Source organism: Rattus norvegicus, chromosome 10, assembly GCF_036323735.1.
Source record: "Rattus norvegicus strain BN/NHsdMcwi chromosome 10, GRCr8, whole genome shotgun sequence".
NCBI classification, from domain to species: Eukaryota; Metazoa; Chordata; class Mammalia; order Rodentia; family Muridae; genus Rattus; species Rattus norvegicus.
The window spans coordinates 99,299,664-99,310,000 of NC_086028.1; positions in this window are offsets into that span (position 1 = coordinate 99,299,664).

Consider the following 10,337-nt stretch of genomic DNA (forward strand, 5'->3'; position numbering starts at 1 on the left):
AGGGCTCAAGACGGGGTCTGCCCTGACCCCATTGTGGAGTTAAAGTACCTCATCTGGGAGCTCTTCGGCCCAGGCTCCAGGCCCATGACACATCTGGGGTCTAGGTGACCACGCTTCCTAGGAAGCCAGACACAGGACTCTCCTAGGTCTCCTGGAGACAATGGGGAGTTTGACTCACAGTTTGAATCGTCAAGAGTGTAGACAGGCTGAGACAGAGTTCTTCAAAGAAATGAACTATCCGGAGGCCAGCAGCTGGCCTCTGTTTCTGTAGGTGACGCCATGGAAGAGTGTAAACATGGGGGCGGGGAAAGATCTGCCACTAGTAGTAAAAGGCGGTGTCTGAATGTATAGCGCCCAAGATACACATAGTGAACCCAAGGTGTTTCCCATAGCCCCCCCCCCCCCCCCGCAGCCTTGGTTCTGAACACCAAGCACCTGTTCTTTGGCACAGTGCATGCTGTAACCCCACAAAATACCAGCAAATAACCCCCCCGCTCAGATTCTAGACAACTGTGTGTATGAATTGCAGTGTGTTTACTACACACACACACACACACACACACACACACACACACAGCTCTCTGTTCTTACTGTAATCCATTATTCAATGCATTACTACAAACGACTTCTCTCTCTGTGTGTCTCTCTATGTCTCTCTCTCTCTCTCTCTCTCTCTCTCTCTCTCTCTCTCTCTCTCTTTCTGTATCCCTGGCTGTCCTGGAACTTGCTCTGTAGACCAGGTTGGCCTCAAACTCACAGAATTCTGCAACATCTGTAACTTCAGTATGTGGGATCCAACACACATGGTGCACAGACACGTATGTAGGGAAGACACCCATACACATACGTTTTGGTTTTTTTTTTTTTCTAGATAGGGTTTTTTCAGTAACCCTAGCTGTCTTAGGATTTTATTGCTGTGAACAGACACCATGACCAAGGCGAGTCTTATAAAGGACCACATATATTTGGGGCTGGCTTACAGGTTCAGAGGTTCAGTCCATTATCATCAAGATGGGAGCACGGCAGCATCCAGGCAGGCATGGGGCAGGCAGAGCTGAGAGTTCTACATCTTCATCTGAAGGCGGTTACTGAAAGACTGACTTTCAGCCAGCTAGGACTAGGGTGTAAAAGCCCAAGCCCGCAGTGACACACCTATTCCAACAAAACCATACCTCCAAATAGAGCCACTCCCTCGGCCAAGCATATTCAAACCATGATGTTCCACTCCCTGGCCCCCAAATGCTTGTTCAAACACATGAGTCTATGGGGGCCATATCTAAACATAGCATAATGCAAAAATACATTTAGTCCAACTTCCAAAGTCCCCATAGCCTATAGCAGTCTCAACAGTGTTAAAAGTCCAGAGTTCAAAGTCTCTTCTGAGATTCATCCAATCACTAAACTGTAATCCCCAAAGCAAGGCAGGAAACCAACTGGGCAAACTCCGAACTCTGCGTCTCCATGTCTAAAGTCAAAGCGGTCTTCAGATCTCCAACTCCTTTTTTATCTTTGTTGACTGCAACAAACTTCTTCCTCCTGGGCTGTTTCCCCTCCCTGTTAGCAGCTTTCCTCAGCAGATAGCCCACTGGTCTGGCATCTCAAACATCTTGGGGTCTCCAAGGCAATTTCAATGTTACAGTTTCTTGTTTTAATGTCCGGGATTCCACACATGATCTCGCTCCTCCAAAGGGCTGGCGTCACCTCTCCAGCTCTGCCCTCTGTCGCACTCTAAGCTCGGGTAGATCTACTCCACTGCTGCTGCTGTTCCTGGTGATCGTCCCCTGGTACTGGCATCTCCAATACGCTGGGGTCTTCCTCTGCAACAAGGCTTCACCAATAGCCTCTCACAGGCTCTCTTCATGGTGCCAAGCCTCAACTCCTTTGCATGACCCCTTCAGTCCTGGGCTGTCAATTGCAACTGAGGCTGTACCTTCACCAATGGCCTTCCATGGCCTCTCACAGTGCCCAGCCTCAGCTGCTCTTCATGACCCCTTCATGCCTTCAAAACCAGTACCACCTGGGTGACTCTGACACATTACCAAGTACAGCTGCAGCACGAGGTACAACCTTGGCTATCTCTGGAACATGGCTTCTTTGTGCTCTCAGAAAACACTTCCCAGAACATTTCACCTCAGTGATGCTGGTCTCTTTGTAATTACCACGAATTTCTTAGCTAGCCAGCATCAATTGTCCTAGTAGTTTCCATTTCCTCCTGACTCTAAAGCCAGAGACACATGGCTGAAGCCGCTGAGTTCTGCTGCTTGAAGGGACTGGAACATGGTCCCCTTGTTCTATTACATAATCAATAGCTTTCTGTTTTCCAACTTCTTCCACTCCCTAAGTTTGGCTGCCTTGGATCTTGCTCTGTAGATTGACATTGAATTTAGAGCTCTGTATGCCTGTCTCCTGGGATTAAAGGTGTGTACCACCATGACTCTATCTGGGACTTGCTTTGTCCCAGATGACTTTAAACTCAGAGATCTCCTTGCCCTACTCTCCTGGGATTCATAGCCACTACATCTCAAGATCTCCATGCCAAGATCCAGGTCAGAAACTTGTATCTCCCAGCCTCGAGATCAGGATCACAGGTGAGCCTTCCAATTCTGGATTGCAGTTCACTCCAGATATAGTCAGGTTGACAACCAGGAATAGCCACTACACTAACTGCCCTGAAATACACTCTGGAGACCAGGCTGCCCAGGAACTCAGAGATCTTCCTGCCTTTGCCTCCCAGTTGCTAGGATTAAAGGCATATGCCACCATTGGCTTGGTATTTTCTGTCCGGTCATGGGCCGAGATTTAAGCCCTAACAGCCATCACCCAGCGAAAATGAAATTTTAAAAATGGTCTTCTAGCTTTTATTGTCCTATCTACTGCAAGAATGAATCAGTTTGCTGATATCCCACTCTGAAGGGGCACACAGTCCTTGTGAAAGGCCCCAGAATAACCCTCGGGGGGAACTTCACCGCACATCAACGGTAGAGCTGGGTCTGATGTAAAGAAAAAGAAAAGGCTGCATGTTGACAAATGGTGGGGTAACAGAAAGGAACTGGCCGAGGTCAGAACCATCTGCAATCGTGTTCCGAACACGACCGAGGGTGTTACGCTGGGCTTCCGTTACAAGATGAGGTCCGCAGATGCTCCCTTCCCCTTCAAAGTCCTTATTCAGGAGGAAGGGTCTTTGTTTGAGATGTGAAACTTCTTGGGTGAAAAATAGATCTGCAGGGTTCAGATGGAGGGGTGGGTTGCTTGTTCTTTCTCTCAAGCCCAGAAGGATGAACTAATCCTTGAAGGAAATGACATTGAATTTGTTTCAAATTCAAGCCACAACAGTTTAAAAACAAGGTTTTCGATTGGCATCTATGTGTCTGAAAAGCAGGCTGATGAGTAAGACATAAGTTACCCAGTTTCAGTAACAAGATCCTGAACTGCCAGTGATTTTGGGGTGTCTTTGGGGACAATAAAAGACTTAGATTAAAAAAAAAAGCTCTCCTACAATTACACCTCAGCATGGAACCATCAAATTAGTAAATCTTTTAAAAATATGTGTTCATTTATTTATTTAGGTTTGAGACAGGGTTTCTCTGTGTAGCAGAGCCCTTCTTGTCCTGGACTCACTTTATAGACCAGGCTAGCCTCGAACTCAGAGATCCGCCTGCCTCTGCCTTCTGAGTGCTGGGATTAAAGGCATGCACCACCATGCTGGCCAACTATTTTTATTGTCAATTTTAATTATGGGCATGTGTATCTTTGTGTGAATGGGTGCTGAGAACTGAACTCAGGTCCCCTGCAAGAGCAGTGCCTGCTCTTAACCTCTGAGTCATTCTCCAGGCCCCAGACAAACCCACTGGTTTGGGTTATGCTAGAATATTTGGTTATAAACATTGCTGTCCGAGTGGTTGACTTGAGAGTATTGTGAAATAAATACATAAAATTAATTTTAACAAACCATTATGTGACTTTTGGCTTGGGGTTAGGGCAGAATTTTTAACAAATCCTGAAGTGGTCTGGAACATACTCCTACCATCCTGTGCTGCATACTCATACAAATGATGTTGTCATTACCAACGGTTACAAAATCAAAATCTCCATCAACTCTGAAAAATGTTAAGAGGTCACCACACCCTGCAGTATCAAAATATTCAGCCAACATTTAATGCCTACGTCAACATAAACAACTGTGTCCGTCTGGTTAGTGTGGAAATTTGCATTTGCCTTTCTTTAATAAATGTCAATATTACAGGCACACCCAAGAATCACTTTCAAATGAATTTATATGTATTTGTATTATATGTATATATATATTGATTTACTACTACTAAATGCTTGAGCTGTATGTTGGTTTTACATACCCATCTATATTGGGCCAAATTTTTCTTGGGCAGAAAGGAGTTAAGAGTAGAGAAAATTTAAGAACACCCCACTCCCACCCCACCCCTGTTTAAGACTGAACTTCAGGTGAATCTCCTCTGCCGTATACTCTGTTCTGTGTGTTCTCTGTGTTCTGTGTGTTCTGTATGTCCTGTGTGTTCTCTGTGTTCTCTGTGTTCTGTGTGTTCTCTATGTTCTGTGTGTTCTGTATGTTCTGTGTATTCTGTATGTTCTGTGTGTTCTCTATGTTCTGTGTGTTCTCTATGTTCTGTGTGTTCTCTATGTTCTGTGTGTTCTGTGTGTCCTGTATGTTCTATGTGTTCTGTGTGTTCTGTATGTTCTCTGTGTTCTGTGTGTTCTGTATGATCTCTGTGTTCTGTGTGTTCTGTATGTTCTCTGTGTTCTGTGTGTTCTGTATGTTCTCTGCGTTCTGTGTGTTCTGTATGTTCTCTGTGTTCTGTGTGTTCTGTATGTTCTGTGTGTCCTGTATGTTCTCTGTGTTCTGTGTGTTCTGTATGTTCTGTGTGTTCTATATGTTCTGTGTGTTCTGCGTGTTTTATATGTTCTGTGTGTTCTATATGTTCTGTGTGTTCTGTGTATTCTGTGTGTTCTGCGTGTTTTATATGTCCTGTGTGTTCTGTATGTTCTGTATGTTCTCTGTGTTCTGTGTGTTCTGTATGTTCTGTATGTCCTGTGTGTTCTGTATGCTCTGTATGTTCTGTTTGTTCTATGTGTTCTGTATGTTCTGCGTGTTCTGTGTGCTCTGCGCGTTCTATGTGTTTTGCATGTTCTGTGTGTTCTGTGTGTTCTGTATGTTCTGTGTGTTCTGTGTGTTCTGCATGTTTTGCGTGTTTTGTATGCCAGACACTGAAACAATGGGACAGCTCCGAAGAGCTCATAGCACACGTGGGTTCCGGTGCTACAGAGGTCGCTGTACCAGAGGCCCCCTGGCCCAGGAGATGTTGCATACCTGGCTGGGTCCCTCTGGGGACAGGAGTGACACCAGGGCTGAGGTAGATGAAGGGGAAGCAACAGAGCAGGTGGGTCATGGAGCTTTCCAGAAATGAGGCCTGGCCTCTGGGGATCAGAACACATTGCTTGTGCTTCCCCAGCTGTGAGACTTTGAGAGCATTGCTTGGTCTCCCTGAGTCACATCTGTAATGAAGATACAGTTATCATTTGACCCACAAGAGCTCTCTCGTTCAAACTCAAGGGGACCAACCAAGCCTTGGATCGTGTTTGGGTATTGGTTAAAGACAAGATTAGACCATGTTACTATGGTCCAAGATTAGACCATGTTACTATGGTCCAAGGTTAGACCCATGTTACTATTATTGATGCTAAATCGGATGCTAGGTTTGCTCCATCTCTCTATGAGAGGAAAGATGGAGTGTCCTGGAAGGAATGAGCATTTGTGGAAGGCGGACACTCGGGCTTCCAAACTACTGAAACAACAGTCCCCAGAGAATTAAAACTTCCCCAGGAATCCTATGCTGAGGGAAGGGAAAGGCTGAAGCCTGGTGCCAGCCAGATTGATTTTAAGCAGGTTTGATGACTTATTGGACTATCTTTAGGGAGAGCCGAGAGCTGAGACAGTGAGGGACCGGTGGTGGGCAGAATCACCCCTTGATCAGGACTGCTTGGCTACGCATGCTTCTAGGCCTCTTTTCCAACCCAGACCTCACGAGAATACCCCAAAGAATGACTTGGTGGGGTCACTGGGGCTTGTCATTTCTTTTTCTTCCCAGGGTAGCCACACTCAATAAATCTTTCTCTGCTTTTTTGCTGTATTTTTCCCCCTCTTTATTTGGTGTATTGAGGAATGGGTGTCTGAGCCTGTTTGTCCCTGCTTGCCATCAAAACCCCAGTGTCACTGTGAACCACCATTATAAACAGGCTGCTCCAGGATCCCTGAGCTGGGAGAGGGCATTCTTCAGGAGGCTGAGGAGAGTGGCCAAGATCCAGCCAGAGGTCTGGGCTCCTGACCAAATTGTCATAAACCTCGACCAAGAGTCCATAGAGGGGATGCACTGGGTAACCAACCTCTCCAGGAGAGACAGGAAGAGAACAGACTTGCCCCTAAGCAAGCTTCCTCTTAGTGCCCCAGTGTCTACAAGTCTAGACTAGGAACACAAGCCCTGGGGACAAGGGCCCTTATCTTTGAATCCCAGATGGCATTGCATGACCCGAGAGAAGTCACTTGACCTCCCCCAAGCCTGGGCAATGGGTATCACATGAGCACATACCCTATGGTATTAGTGAGCAGTTAAAGAGGCTCCTCCAGCTAAGCAGAGCTAAGAACACAGGAGTCACCAAGCAGTCTCCAAGTCAAGTGCCAGCTAGACCAGGCTTGGACTAATCCACCGCCATCAAAGTTTATCAGAACTGTGCTAACAGAAAACCGTTAGCAGCGTTATCTGCAGGAGGCAGACCTCAGCTGTGTCTCATCCCCCTGTGCTGGAGATGGAATCCAGGGCCTTCTGCATACTAAGCAAGGGTTCTACTGTGAACTACGCTCTAAGCACCAAGGCCTGAGCATCTGCTGAGGACTTTGATGGGCTTCTCCAGGGTGGTGTGGCTCTCCCATCATGGTTTCTGGGCAGTCGGCAGACCTAAGCAGAGATGCAGTTCTGCAGGAGGAGATAAGTCCCTATCAGCCAGAACTCTCCCGGGCCCTCGAGTGACAGGCATTCTAGGAGGGAAGAGACCTTTCTTCTCTCGTGGCAAACATGCCTTCAGTAGGAACACTTAGGAAAGGCAGGAGCCAGAGCCCGGGATGATGCTCGATTGGTATAGAGATTGCACAATATGCCGGGTTTGTTCTCCAGCATTGCATAAACCAGGGCTAGCCTCACATCCTGTAATCTCAGCACTCAGGAGCTGGAGGTAAGGGAATTTAAGCCATATTCATCAACATGGAGAGTTCAAGGGCAGCCAGGGCTATATGAAACTGTTTCAAAAAGAGAGTGAGAAAGGAAGGAAGGAAGAAAGGGAGGAAGGAAGGAAGGAAGGACCTGCCCTTGGATTGGCTTCATTTATTGATCAAGCAATTACAGACTCTGCATCATGGAGTACATGTCCTCGTTACCATTTCTCGAGTCAAAACAGAAGACTGGGCTATTTAGATGGCTTAGTGGGTAAAGGTATCTGCCACGAAAGTCTGATGACCTGAGTTTGATCCCCAGAAACCACATAATGGTAGAAGTGTGAATGATTGTCCTCTGATCTCCCAGTCAACACTGTGGCATGCAACCCACAGATACACATAATTTGTATGTACAAAAGTAATCTTAGAAACCGGAAGGCCGAACCATTTGCCTAACACGATGCTTCAGGAAAAGTCCAGATCCCAAACTAGGAAGAAGGCTCCTGTAACTGTGGCTCTTCTATGGGAAGCAGGAGGAGGATTCTAGTTGCATAAGGGCTCATGTCATTAGGTTGAGCACGGTGGGCAAACTGGACACCATCTTTACCAAGGTAGGTGCACTGGCTGGTTTTGTGTGTCAGCTTGACACGAGCTGGAGTTATCACAGAGGAAGGAGTTTCCCTTGAGGAAATGCCTCCATGAGATCCAGCTGTAAGGCATTTTCTCAACTACTGATCAAGGGGGAGGACCCAGCCCATTGTGGGTGGTCTTGGGTTCTGTAAGAGAGCAAGCTGATCAAGCCAGGGGAAGCAAGCCAGTAAGTGACATCCCTCCATGGCCTCTGCATCAGCTCCTGCTTCCTGCCCTGCTTGAGTTCCAGTCCTGACTTCCTTTGGTAATGAACAGCAGTGTGGAAGTGTGAGCTGAATAAACCCTTTCCTCCCCAACTTGCTTCTTGGTTATCATGTTTGTGCAGGAATAGAAACCCTGACTAAGGGGTTGGGGATTTAGCTCAGTGGTAGAGCACTTGCCTAGGAAGCGCAAGGCCCTGGGTTCGGTCCCCAGCTCTGAAAAAAAGAACCAAAAAAAAAAAAAAAAAAGAAACCCTGACTAAGACAGTAGGAGACTCTTTTCTGCACAGAAATCTTTAATATAATTGTAAGGAGACTCGTTCTGCTTCCGGGCATTTCTGGAAGGCCAAGGCAATGTCTAAAATCACTACCTTTGCCACTGCCAATTAAATCATTCCCTAGAGCTCACTGCAAAGCCCAGGGGTAAAGGAGAAACTGATTGAAGCTGAAGGCATCGCTCAGCACCCTCTGAAGCCCAACCTGATGTGACATACCTCTGCTCAGCTATCCCTGGTGTTTAGAGCCGTGGTTTTCAACCCGTGGGTTGAGACAGGGCTCCCCTAAGACCATCAGAAAGCACAGATGTTTGCATTATGGTTCATAACTATTGCCAAAATGACAGTTATAAAGTAGCAACAAAAATAACTTTATGGTTGGAGTTCACCACAGCACAAGGGACTACGTTAAAGGGTTACAGTGTTAGAAAGGTTGGGAACCACTGGCTCAAAGAAGGAGGCTTCTCAAGGCAAAGGTTCAGGTGCCTGGGTCCTTGGTTAGGAAATTCCTTTACCTCCTCTTCCCTCCCTTGTACTGAGCCTCAACAGGCCCAGGCTGGGCTTCCTATGCCTTGGTATTTCTGTCTCACCCTAGCCTGCATGGTCCCAACCTGTAAGTGTAGAACAGTGGCTATCTGCAAGAAAAAGGCTGTGAGGAACATCTGTCTAGACAAATCAATCCAGAACCATCAATGAGATTTCGTGTGTGTGTGTGTGTGTGTGTGTGTGTGTGTGTATGTGTGTGTGTGTGTGTGTGTGTGTGTGTGTGCACAACACACGAGCACATGAATATGTGTCCTTTAGTCCCAGAAAGCTTTTGAGTCATAACAATAAGTCAACTGAGTCTGATGTCAAGGCTGACTTACACTTCTCGTCTTGACAGCTTCATGTTGCAGGACGCTAGCATTCTCCATTCCCCAAACCCTCTGTCATCTTCACGAGTCAGTTGCTCTCCAGAAAACACTTGTAGTTGAAGATGAGAGACATGTTAAGCAAGCTCACTGTGAGGGTGCACAAGTGGAGTGACCCAGACCCAGGCAGGCTCTGAGAGCACGGACATAGCCAAGGACAGGACCCTTGTCTCCAGCAGAGTGAAACTTAGTCGAAGGTCGCTGATGTGTGTCAAAGATGGCGGGGGTGGGGGTGGGGGAAGGTACTTAAAGCTTTTGCAACTGAATCTACCATGAACTGAAGGAAATGTGAGCTTTTCTTTATGATTTTTGTTATTTATGTATTTAAAGCAAATTTGTTTTTATTTTTCGTGCACGAGAGGCTCTCTTGGAACTAGAGTTACAGACGTTGTGAGCGACCATGTGGGTTCTAAGAATTGAACCCCTGGCTCCTCTGGAAAAGCACCCAGTGCTCTTAAAGGCCAAGCCACCATCTCTCCAGTTCCAATTTATTTATTTTTAATTTTTTATTACATTATTTATTTGAGAGGGGTGTGTGTGTGTGTGTGTGTGTGTGTGTGTGTGTGTGTGTGCATGTGTGTTGATGTGCATGTACCACGGCATACATCTGAAGTCAGAGGACAACTTTCAGGAGTCTCCTCCTCTCCTTCTGTCAAGTGGGTTCCGGAATATTGAACTCGCTCGTCTTTGGACTTGGTGGCGTCTTTACTGGCTGAGACATCTTGATGCCCACCACCATCTTTTTGTGCGAGCCAATGGTTTGGCTATTTCTGGGAGAATAAGACGCAAGGGAAGCTACTTATCTCCGAGAACAGGAAATAAAGTCCAGAGGAGCGATGTCTACTAGCACAGTGCTGGCTGTTAGCAGAATCTGGGCTGAGAAAGAACTTGCCAACCCCACCCCCCACTCCTGGAGGCTGCTGCTCATTCAACCAGAAGGGAGGCTTTGAAAGGCCTCATTTGTAAACAGAGGACCTCCTCCCACCCTACAGCAAGTCATAAAGCCAATGAGGTGGTCCTGCTATTTTAGAAAGCAAGGTCCCAGAGCCCCATTTGCTCAGCT